Genomic DNA, 12,106 nt, shown 5'->3' with positions numbered 1-12,106 from the left:
AAGTTTTCGCGCAGTTCTGAGAGAAAAAGTTTACACCTTTCTCTCGTCTACTCTTCGAGGACTTGTAAAATCGATGCTCGTGAATCTTGCTAGTTTCGATCTAAAACGATGTATCACGTTGTTTTGAGCCGGAATACAAGTTTTCGCGCAGTTCTGAGAGAAAAAGTTTACACCTTTCTCTCTTCTACTCTTCGAGGACTTGTAAAATCGATGCTCGTGAATCTTGCTAGTTTCGATCTAAAACGATGTATCCCGTTGTTTTGAGCCGGAATACAAGTTTTCGCGCAGTTCTGAGAGAAAAAGTTTACACCTTTCTCTCGTCTACTCTTCGAGGACTTGTAAAATCGATGCTCGTGAATCTTGCTAGTTTCGATCTAAAACGATGTATCACGTTGTTTTGAGCCGGAATGCAAGTTTTCGCGCAGTTCTGAGAGAAAAAGTTTACACCTTTCTCTCGTCTACTCTTCGAGGACTTGTAAAATCGATGCTCGTGAATCTTGCTAGTTTCGATCTAAAACGATGTAACCCGTTGTTCTGAGCCGGAATACAAGTTCTGACGCAGTTCTGAGAGAAAAAGTTTACACCTTTCTCTCGTCTACTCTTCGACGACTTGTAAAATCGATGCTCGTGAATCTTGCTAGTTTCGATCTAAAACGATGTATCCTGTTGTTTTGAGCCGGAATACAAGTTTTCGTGCAGTTCTGAGAGAAAAAGTTTACACCTTTCTCTCGTCTACTCTTCGACGAGTTGTGAAATCGATGCTCGTGAATCTTGCTAGTTTCGATCTAAAACGATGTATTCCTTTGTTTTGAGCCGGAATACAAGTTTTCGCGCAGTTCTGAGAAAAAAAGTTTACACCTTTCTCTCGTCTACTCTTCGACGACTTGTAAAATCGATGCTCGTGAATCTTGCTAGTTTCGATCTAAAACGATGTATCCCGTTTTTTTGAGCCGGTATACAAGTTCTCGCGCAGTTCTGAGAAAAAAGTTTACACCTTTCCCTCGTGTACTCATCGACGACTTGTAAAAGCGATGCTAGTGAATCTTGCTAGTTTCGATCTAAAACGATGTATCCCGTTGTTTTGAGCCGGAATACAAGTTTTCGTGCAGTTCTGAGAGAAAAAGTTTACACCTTTCTCTCGTCTACTCTTCGAGGACTTGTAAAATCGATGCTCGTGAATCTTGCTAGTTTCGATCTAAAACGATGAATCCTGTTGTTTTGAGACGGAATACAAGTTTTCGCGCAGTTCTGAGAGAAAAAGTTTACACCTTTCTCTCGTCTACTCTTCGACGACTTGTAAAATCGATGCTCGTGAATCTTGCTCGTTTCGATCTAAAACGATGTATCCCGTTGTTTTGAGCCGGAATACAAGTTTTCGTGCAGTTCTGAGAGAAAAAGTTTACACCTTTCTCTCGTCTACTCTTTGACGACTTGTAAAATCGATGCTCGTGAATCTTGCTAGTTTCGATCTAAAACGATGCATTCCGTTGTTTTGAGCCGGAATACAAGTTTTTGTGCAGTTCTGAGAGAAAGTGTACACCTTTCTCTCGTCTACTCTTCGAAGACTTGTAAAATAGATGCTCGTGAATCTTGCTAGTTTCGATCTAAAACGATGTATCCCGTTTTTTTGAGCCGGAATACAAGTTTTCGCGCAGTTCTGAGAGAAAAAGTTTACACCTTTCTCTCGTCTACTCTTCGACGACTTGTAATATCGATGCTCGTGAATCTTGCTAGTTTCGATCTAAAACGATGTATTCCGTTGTTTTGAGCCGGAATACAAGTTTTCGCGCAGTTCTGAGAGAAAAAGTTTACACCTTTCTCTCGTCTACTCTTCGACGACTTGTAAAATCAATGCTCGTGAATCTTGCTAGTTTCGATCTACAACGATGTATCTCGTTGTTTTGAGCTGGAATAGAAGTTTTCGCGCAGTTCTGAGAGAAAAAGTTTACACCTTTCTCTCTTCTACTCTTCGAGGACTTGTAAAATCGATGCTCGTGAATCTTGCTAGTTTCGATCTAAAACGATGCATTCCGTTGTTTTGAGCCGGAATACAAGTTTTTGTGCAGTTCTGAGAGAAAGTGTACACCTTTCTCTCGTCTACTCTTCGAAGACTTGTAAAATAGATGCTCGTGAATCTTGCTAGTTTCGATCTAAAACGATGTATCCCGTTTTTTTGAGCCGGAATACAAGTTTTCGCGCAGTTCTGAGAGAAAAAGTTTACACCTTTCTCTCGTCTACTCTTCGACGACTTGTAATATCGATGCTCGTGAATCTTGCTAGTTTCGATCTAAAACGATGTATTCCGTTGTTTTGAGCCGGAATACAAGTTTTCGCGCAGTTCTGAGAGAAAAAGTTTACACCTTTCTCTCGTCTACTCTTCGACGAGTTTTAAAATCGATGCTCGTGAATCTTGCTAGTTTCGATCTAAAACGATGTATCCCGTTGTTTTGAGCCGGAATACAAGTTTTCGTGCAGTTCTGAGAGAAAAAGTTTACACCTTTCTCTCGTCTACTCTTCGACGAGTTTTAAAATCGATGCTCGTGAATCTTGCTAGTTTCGATCTAAAACGATGTATTCCGTTGTTTTGAGCCGGAATACAAGTTTTCGTGCAGTTCTGAGAGAAAAAGTTTACACCTTTCTCTCGTCTACTCTTCGACGAGTTTTAAAATCGATGCTCGTGAATCTTGCTAGTTTCGATCTAAAACGATGTATTCCGTTGTTTTGAGCCGGAATACAAGTTTTCGCGCAGTTCTGAGAAAAAAAGTTTACACCTTTCTCTCGTCTACTCTTCGACGACTTATAAAATCGATGCTCGTGGATCTTGCTAGTTTCGATCTAAAACGATGTATCCAGTTTTTTGGAGCCGGTATACAAGTTCTCGCGCAGTTCTGAGAAAAAAGTTTCCACCTTTCCCTCGTGTACTCATCGACGACTTGTAAAAGCGATGCTTGTGAATCTTGCTAGTTTCGATCTAAAACGATGTATCCCGTTGTTTTGAGCCGGAATACAAGTTTTCGTGCAGTTCTGAGAGAAAAAGTTTACACCTTTCTCTCGTCTACTCTTCGACGACTTGTAAAATCGATGCTCGTGAATCTTGCTAGTTTCGATCTAAAACGATGTATCCCGTTGTTTTGAGCCGGAATACAAGTTTTCGCGCAGTTCTGAGAGAAAAAGTTTACACCTTTCTCTCGTCTACTCTTCGAGGACTTGTAAAATCGATGCTCGTGAATCTTGCTAGTTTCGATCTAAAACGATGTATCACGTTGTTTTGAGCCGGAATACAAGTTTTCGCGCAGTTCTGAGAGAAAAAGTTTACACCTTTCTCTCTTCTACTCTTCGAGGACTTGTAAAATCGATGCTCGTGAATCTTGCTAGTTTCGATCTAAAACGATGTATCCCGTTGTTTTGAGCCGGAATACAAGTTTTCGCGCAGTTCTGAGAGAAAAACTTTACACCTTTCTCTCGTCTACTCTTCGAGGACTTGTAAAATCGATGCTCGTGAATCTTGCTAGTTTCGATCTAAAACGATGTAACCCGTTGTTCTGAGCCGGAATACAAGTTCTGACGCAGTTCTGAGAGAAAAAGTTTACACCTTTCTCTCGTCTACTCTTCGACGACTTGTAAAATCGATGCTCGTGAATCTTGCTAGTTTCGATCTAAAACGATGTATCCTGTTGTTTTGAGCCGGAATACAAGTTTTCGTGCAGTTCTGAGAGAAAAAGTTTACACCTTTCTCTCGTCTACTCTTCGACGAGTTGTGAAATCGATGCTCGTGAATCTTGCTAGTTTCGATCTAAAACGATGTATTCCTTTGTTTTGAGCCGGAATACAAGTTTTCGCGCAGTTCTGAGAAAAAAAGTTTACACCTTTCTCTCGTCTACTCTTCGACGACTTGTAAAATCGATGCTCGTGAATCTTGCTAGTTTCGATCTAAAACGATGTATCCCGTTTTTTTGAGCCGGTATACAAGTTCTCGCGCAGTTCTGAGAAAAAAGTTTACACCTTTCCCTCGTGTACTCATCGACGACTTGTAAAAGCGATGCTAGTGAATCTTGCTAGTTTCAATCTAAAACGATGTATCCCGTTGTTTTGAGCCGGAATACAAGTTTTCGTGCAGTTCTGAGAGAAAAAGTTTACACCTTTCTCTCGTCTACTCTTCGAGGACTTGTAAAATCGATGCTCGTGAATCTTGCTAGTTTCGATCTAAAACGATGAATCCTGTTGTTTTGAGACGGAATACAAGTTTTCGCGCAGTTCTGAGAGAAAAAGTTTACACCTTTCTCTCGTCTACTCTTCGACGACTTGTAAAATCGATGCTCGTGAATCTTGCTCGTTTCAATCTAAAACGATGTATCCCGTTGTTTTGAGCCGGAATACAAGTTTTCGTGCAGTTCTGAGAGAAAAAGTTTACACCTTTCTCTCGTCTACTCTTCGACGACTTGTAAAATCGATGCTCGTGAATCTTGCTAGTTTCGATCTAAAACGATGCATTCCGTTGTTTTGAGCCGGAATACAAGTTTTTGTGCAGTTCTGAGAGAAAGTGTACACCTTTCTCTCGTCTACTCTTCGAAGACTTGTAAAATAGATGCTCGTGAATCTTGCTAGTTTCGATCTAAAACGATGTATCCCGTTTTTTTGAGCCGGAATACAAGTTTTCGCGCAGTTCTGAGAGAAAAAGTTTACACCTTTCTCTCGTCTACTCTTCGACGACTTGTAATATCGATGCTCGTGAATCTTGCTAGTTTCGATCTAAAACGATGTATTCCGTTGTTTTGAGCCGGAATACAAGTTTTCGCGCAGTTCTGAGAGAAAAAGTTTACACCTTTCTCTCGTCTACTCTTCGACGACTTGTAAAATCAATGCTCGTGAATCTTGCTAGTTTCGATCTACAACGATGTATCTCGTTGTTTTGAGCTGGAATAGAAGTTTTCGCGCAGTTCTGAGAGAAAAAGTTTACACCTTTCTCTCTTCTACTCTTCGACGAGTTTTAAAATCGATGCTCGTGAATCTTGCTAGTTTCGATCTAAAACGATGTATTCCGTTGTTTTGAGCCGGAATACAAGTTTTCGCGCAGTTCTGAGAAAAAAAGTTTACACCTTTCTCTCGTCTACTCTTCGACGACTTATAAAATCGATGCTCGTGGATCTTGCTAGTTTCGATCTAAAACGATGTATCCCGTTGTTTTGAGCCGGAATACAAGTTTTCGTGCAGTTCTGAGAGAAAGTGTACACCTTTCTCTCGTCTACTCTTCGAAGACTTGTAAAATAGATGCTCGTGAATCTTGCTAGTTTCGATCTAAAACAATGTATCCCGTTTTTTTGAGCCGGAATACAAGTTTTCGCGCAGTTCTGAGAGAAAAAGTTTACACCTTTCTCTCGTCTACTCTTCGACGACTTGTAATATCGATGCTCGTGAATCTTGCTAGTTTCGATCTAAAACGATGTATTCCGTTGTTTTGAGCCGGAATACAAGTTTTCGCGCAGTTCTGAGAGAAAAAGTTTACACCTTTCTCTCGTCTACTCTTCGACGAGTTTTAAAATCGATGCTCGTGAATCTTGCTAGTTTCGATCTAAAACGATGTATCCCGTTGTTTTGAGCCGGAATACAAGTTTTCGTGCAGTTCTGAGAGAAAAAGTTTACACCTTTCTCTCGTCTACTCTTCGACGAGTTTTAAAATCGATGCTCGTGAATCTTGCTAGTTTCGATCTAAAACGATGTATTCCGTTGTTTTGAGCCGGAATACAAGTTTTCGCGCAGTTCTGAGAAAAAAAGTTTACACCTTTCTCTCGTCTACTCTTCGACGACTTATAAAATCGATGCTCGTGGATCTTGCTAGTTTCGATCTAAAACGATGTATCCAGTTTTTTGGAGCCGGTATACAAGTTCTCGCGCAGTTCTGAGAAAAAAGTTTCCACCTTTCCCTCGTGTACTCATCGACGACTTGTAAAAGCGATGCTTGTGAATCTTGCTAGTTTCGATCTAAAACGATGTATCCCGTTGTTTTGAGCCGGAATACAAGTTTTCGTGCAGTTCTGAGAGAAAAAGTTTACACCTTTCTCTCGTCTACTCTTCGACGACTTGTAAAAAATCGATGCTCGTGAATCTTGATAGTTTCGATCTAAAACGATGTATCCCGTTGTTTTGAGCCGGAATACAAGTTTTCGCGCAGTTCTGAGAGAAAAAGTTTACACCTTTCTCTCGTCTACTCTTCGAGGACTTGTAAAATCGATGCTCGTGAATCTTGCTAGTTTCGATCTAAAACGATGTATCACGTTGTTTTGAGCCGGAATACAAGTTTTCGCGCAGTTCTGAGAGAAAAAGTTTACACCTTTCTCTCTTCTACTCTTCGAGGACTTGTAAAATCGATGCTCGTGAATCTTGCTAGTTTCGATCTAAAACGATGTATCCCGTTGTTTTGAGCCGGAATACAAGTTTTCGCGCAGTTCTGAGAGAAAAAGTTTACACCTTTCTCTCGTCTACTCTTCGAGGACTTGTAAAATCGATGCTCGTGAATCTTGCTAGTTTCGATCTAAAACGATGTATCACGTTGTTTTGAGCCCGAATACAAGTTTTCGCGCAGTTCTGAGAGAAAAAGTTTACACCTTTCTCTCGTCTACTCTTCGAGGACTTGTAAAATCGATGCTCGTGAATCTTGCTAGTTTCGATCTAAAACGATGTAACCCGTTGTTCTGAGCCGGAATACAAGTTCTGACGCAGTTCTGAGAGAAAAAGTTTACACATTTCTCTCGTCTACTCTTCGACGACTTGTAAAATCGATGCTCGTGAATCTTGCTAGTTTCGATCTAAAACGATGTATCCTGTTGTTTTGAGCCGGAATACAAGTTTTCGTGCAGTTCTGAGAGAAAAAGTTTACACCTTTCTCTCGTCTACTCTTCGACGAGTTGTGAAATCGATGCTCGTGAATCTTGCTAGTTTCGATCTAAAACGATGTATTCCTTTGTTTTGAGCCGGAATACAAGTTTTCGCGCAGTTCTGAGAAAAAAAGTTTACACCTTTCTCTCGTCTACTCTTCGACGACTTGTAAAATCGATGCTCGTGAATCTTGCTAGTTTCGATCTAAAACGATGTATCCCGTTTTTTTGAGCCGGTATACAAGTTCTCGCGCAGTTCTGAGAAAAAAGTTTACACCTTTCCCTCGTGTACTCATCGACGACTTGTAAAAGCGATGCTAGTGAATCTTGCTAGTTTCGATCTAAAACGATGTATCCCGTTGTTTTGAGCCGGAATACAAGTTTTCGTGCAGTTCTGAGAGAAAAAGTTTACACCTTTCTCTCGTCTACTCTTCGAGAACTTGTAAAATCGATGCTCGTGAATCTTGCTAGTTTCGATCTAAAACGATGAATCCTGTTGTTTTGAGACGGAATACAAGTTTTCGCGCAGTTCTGAGAGAAAAAGTTTACACCTTTCTCTCGTCTACTCTTCGACGACTTGTAAAATCGATGCTCGTGAATCTTGCTCGTTTCGATCTAAAACGATGTATCCCGTTGTTTTGAGCCGGAATACAAGTTTTCGTGCAGTTCTGAGAGAAAAAGTTTACACCTTTCTCTCGTCTACTCTTCGACGACTTGTAAAATCGATGCTCGTGAATCTTGCTAGTTTCGATCTAAAACGATGCATTCCGTAGTTTTGAGCCGGAATACAAGTTTTTGTGCAGTTCTGAGAGAAAGTGTACACCTTTCTCTCGTCTACTCTTCGAAGACTTGTAAAATAGATGCTCGTGAATCTTGCTAGTTTCGATCTAAAACGATGTATCCCGTTTTTTTGAGCCGGAATACAAGTTTTCGCGCAGTTCTGAGAGAAAAAGTTTACACCTTTCTCTCGTCTACTCTTCGACGACTTGTAATATCGATGCTCGTGAATCTTGCTAGTTTCGATCTAAAACGATGTATTCCGTTGTTTTGAGCCGGAATACAAGTTTTCGCGCAGTTCTGAGAGAAAAAGTTTACACCTTTCTCTCGTCTACTCTTCGACGACTTGTAAAATCAATGCTCGTGAATCTTGCTAGTTTCGATCTACAACGATGTATCTCGTTGTTTTGAGCTGGAATAGAAGTTTTCGCGCAGTTCTGAGAGAAAAAGTTTACACCTTTCTCTCTTCTACTCTTCGAGGACTTGTAAAATCGATGCTCGTGAATCTTGCTAGTTTCGATCTAAAACGATGTAACCCGTTGTTCTGAGCCGGAATACAAGTTCTGACGCAGTTCTGAGAGAAAACGTTTACACCTTTCTCTCGTCTACTCTTCGAGGACTTGTAAAATCGATGCTCGTGAATCTTGCTAGTTTCGATCTAAAACGATGAATCCCGTTGTTTTGAGCCGGAATACAAGTTTTCGCGCAGTTCTGAGAGAAAAAGTTTACACCTTTCTCTCGTCTACTCTTCGACGACTTGTAAAATCGATGCTCGTGAATCTTGCTAGTTTCGATCTAAAACGATGTATCCTGTTGTTTTGAGCCGGAATACAAGTTTTCGTGCAGTTCTGAGAGAAAAAGTTTACACCTTTCTCTCGTCTACTCTTCGACGAGTTGTGAAATCGATGCTCGTGAATCTTGCTAGTTTCGATCTAAAACGATGTATTCCGTTGTTTTGAGCCGGAATACAAGTTTTCGCGCAGTTCTGAGAAAAAAAGTTTACACCTTTCTCTCGTCTACTCTTCGAAGACTTGTAAAATCGATGCTAGTGAATCTTGCTAGTTTCGATCTAAAACGATGTATCCCTTTTTTTTGAGCCGGTATACAAGTTCTCGCGCAGTTCTGAGAAAAAAGTTTACACCTTTCCCTCGTGTACTCATCGACGACTTGTAAAAGCGATGCTTGTGAATCTTGCTAGTTTCGATCTAAAACGATGTATCCCGTTGTTTTGAGCCGGAATACAAGTTTTCGAGCAGTTCTGAGAGAAAAAGTTTACACCTTTCTCTCGTCTACTCTTCGAGGACTTGTAAAATCGATGCTCGTGAATCTTGCTAGTTTCGATCTAAAACGATGAATCCTGTTGTTTTGAGACGGAATACAAGTTTTCGCGCAGTTCTGAGAGAAAAAGTTTACACCTTTCTCTCGTCTGCTCTTCGACGACTTGTAAAATCGATGCTCGTGAATCTTGCTCTTTTCGATCTAAAACGATGTATCCCGTTGTTTTGAGCCGGAATACAAGCTTTCGTGCAGTTCTGAGAGAAAAAGTTTACACCTTTCTCTCGTCTACTCTTCGACGACTTGTAAAATCGATGCTCGTGAATCTTGCTAGTTTCGATCTAAAACGATGCATTCCGTTGTTTTGAGCCGGAATACAAGTTTTCGTGCAGTTCTGAGAGAAAGTGTACACCTTTCTCTCGTCTACTCTTCGAAGACTTGTAAAATAGATGCTCGTGAATCTTGCTAGTTTCGATCTAAAACGATGTATCCCGTTTTTTTGAGCCGGAATACAAGTTTTCGCGCAGTTCTGAGAGAAAAAGTTTACACCTTTCTCTCGTCTACTCTTCGAGGACTTGTAAAATCAATGCTCGTGAATCTTGCCAGTTTCGATCTAAAACGATGTAACCCGTTGTTCTGAGCCGGAATACAAGTTCTGACGCAGTTCTGAGAGAAAACGTTTACACCTTTCTCTCGTCTACTCTTCGAGGACTTGTAAACTCGATGCTCGTGAATCTTGCTAGTTTCGATCTAAAACGATGAATCCCGTTGTTTTGAGCCGGAATACATGTTTTCGCGCAGTTCTGAGAGAAAAAGTTTACACCTTTCTCTCGTCTACTCTTCGACGACTTGTAAAATCGATGCTCGTGAATCTTGCTAGTTTTGATCTAAAACGATGTATCCCGTTGTTTTGAGCCGCAATACAAGTTTTCGTGCAGTTCTGAGAGAAAAAGTTTACACCTTTCTCTCGTCTACTCTTCGACGAGTTGTAAAATCGATGCTCGTGAATCTTGCTAGTTTCGATCTAAAACGATGTATTCCGTTGTTTTGAGCCGGAATATAAGTTTTCGCGCAGTTCTGAGAAAAAAAGTTTTCACCTTTCTCTCGTCTACTCTTCGACGACTTGTAAAATCGATGCTCGTGAATCTTGCTAGTTTCGATCTAAAACGATGTATCCCGTTTTTTTGAGCCGGTATACAAGTTCTCGCGCCGTTCTGAGAAAAAAGTTTACACCTTTCCCTCGTGTACTCATCGACGACTTGTAAAATCGATGCTTGTGAATCTTGCTAGTTTCGATCTAAAACGATGTATCCCCTTGTTTTGAGCCGGAATACAAGTTTTCGTGCAGTTCTGAGAGAAAAAGTTTACACCTTTCTCTCGTCTACTCTTCGAGGACTTGTAAAATCGATGCTCGTGAATCTTGCCAGTTTCGATCTAAAACGATGCATTCCGTTGTTTTGAGCCGGAATACAAGTTTTCGCGCAGTTCTGAGAGAAAAAGTTTACAATTTTCTCTCGTCTACTCGTCGACGACTTGTAAAGTCGATGCTCGTGAATCTTGCTAGTTTCGATCTAAAACGATGTATTCCGTTGTTTTGAGCCGGAATACAAGTTTTCGCGCAGTTCTGAGAGAAAAAGTTTACACCTTTCTCTCGTCTACTCTTCGACGACTTGTAAAATCAATTCTCGTGAATCTTGCTAGTTTCGATCTACAACGATGTATCTCGTTGGTTTGAGCTGGAATACAAGTTTTCTCGCAGTTCTGAGAGAAAAAGTTTACACCTTTCTCTCGTCTACTCTTCGACGACTTGTAAAATCGATGCTCGTGAATCTTGCTAGTTTCGATCTAAAACGATGTATCCCGTTGTTTTGAGCCGGAATACAAGTTTTCGCGCAGTTCTGAGAGAAAAAGTTTACAATTTTCTCTCGTCTACTCGTCGACGACTTGTAAAATCGATGGTCGTGAATCTTGCTAGTTTCGATCTAAAACGATGTATCCCGTTTTTTTGAGCCGGTATACAAGTTCCCGCGCAGTTCTGAGAAAAAGGTTTACACCTTTCCCTCGTGTACTCATCGACGACTTGTAAAAGCGATGCTTGAGAATCTTGCTAGTTTCGATCTAAAACGATGTATCCCGTTGTTTTGAGCCGGAATACAAGTTTTCGTGCAGTTCTGAGAGAAAAAGTTTACACCTTTCTCTCGTCTACTCTTCGAGGACTTGTAAAATCGATGCTCGTGAATCTTGCTAGTTTCGATCTAAAACGATGAATCCTGTTGTTTTGAGCCGGAATACAAGTTTTCGCGCAGTTCTGAGAGAAAAAGTTTACACCTTTCTCTCGTCTACTCTTCGACGACTTGTAAAATCGATGCTCGTGAATCTTGCTAGTTTCGATCTAAAACGATGTATCCCGTTGTTTTGAGCCGGAATACAAGTTTTCGCGCAGTTCTGAGAGAAAAAGTTTACAATTTTCTCTCGTCTACTCGTCGACGACTTGTAAAATCGATGCTCGTGAATCTTGCTAGTTTCGATCTAAAACGATGTATACCGTTGTTTTGAGCCGGAATACAAGTTTTCGTGCAGTTCTGAGAGAAAGTGTACACCTTTCTCTCGTCTACTCTTCGAAGACTTGTAAAATAGATGCTCGTGAATCTTGCTAGTTTCGATCTAAAACGATGTATCCCGTTTTTTTTGAGCCGGAATACAAGTTTTCGCGCAGTTCTGAGAGAAAAAGTTTACACCTTTCTCTCGTCTACTCTTCGACGACTTGTTATATCGATGCTCGTGAATCTTGCTAGTTTCGATCTAAAACGTTGTATTCCGTTGTTTTGAGCCGGAATACAAGTTTTCGCGCAGTTCTGAGAGAAAAAGTTTACACCTTTCTCTCGTCTACTCTTCGACGACTTGTAAAATCAATGCTCGTGAATCTTGCTACTTTCGATCTACAACGATGCATCTCGTTGTTTTGAGCTGGAATAGAAGTTTTCGCGCAGTTCTGAAAGAAAAAGTTTACACCTTTCTCTCGTCTACTCTTCGAGGACTTGTAAAATCGATGCTCGTGAATCTTGCTAGTTTCGATCTAAAACGATGTATCCCGTTGTTTTGAGCCGGAATACAAGTTTTCGCGCAGTTCTGAGAGAAAAAGTTTACACCTTTCTCTCGTCTACTCTTCGAGGACTTGTAAA

The sequence above is a fragment of the Amblyomma americanum genome, chromosome 8, assembly GCF_052857255.1.
Source record: "Amblyomma americanum isolate KBUSLIRL-KWMA chromosome 8, ASM5285725v1, whole genome shotgun sequence".
Taxonomy (NCBI): domain Eukaryota; kingdom Metazoa; phylum Arthropoda; class Arachnida; order Ixodida; family Ixodidae; genus Amblyomma; species Amblyomma americanum.
This window is presented reverse-complemented; position numbering follows the sequence as displayed.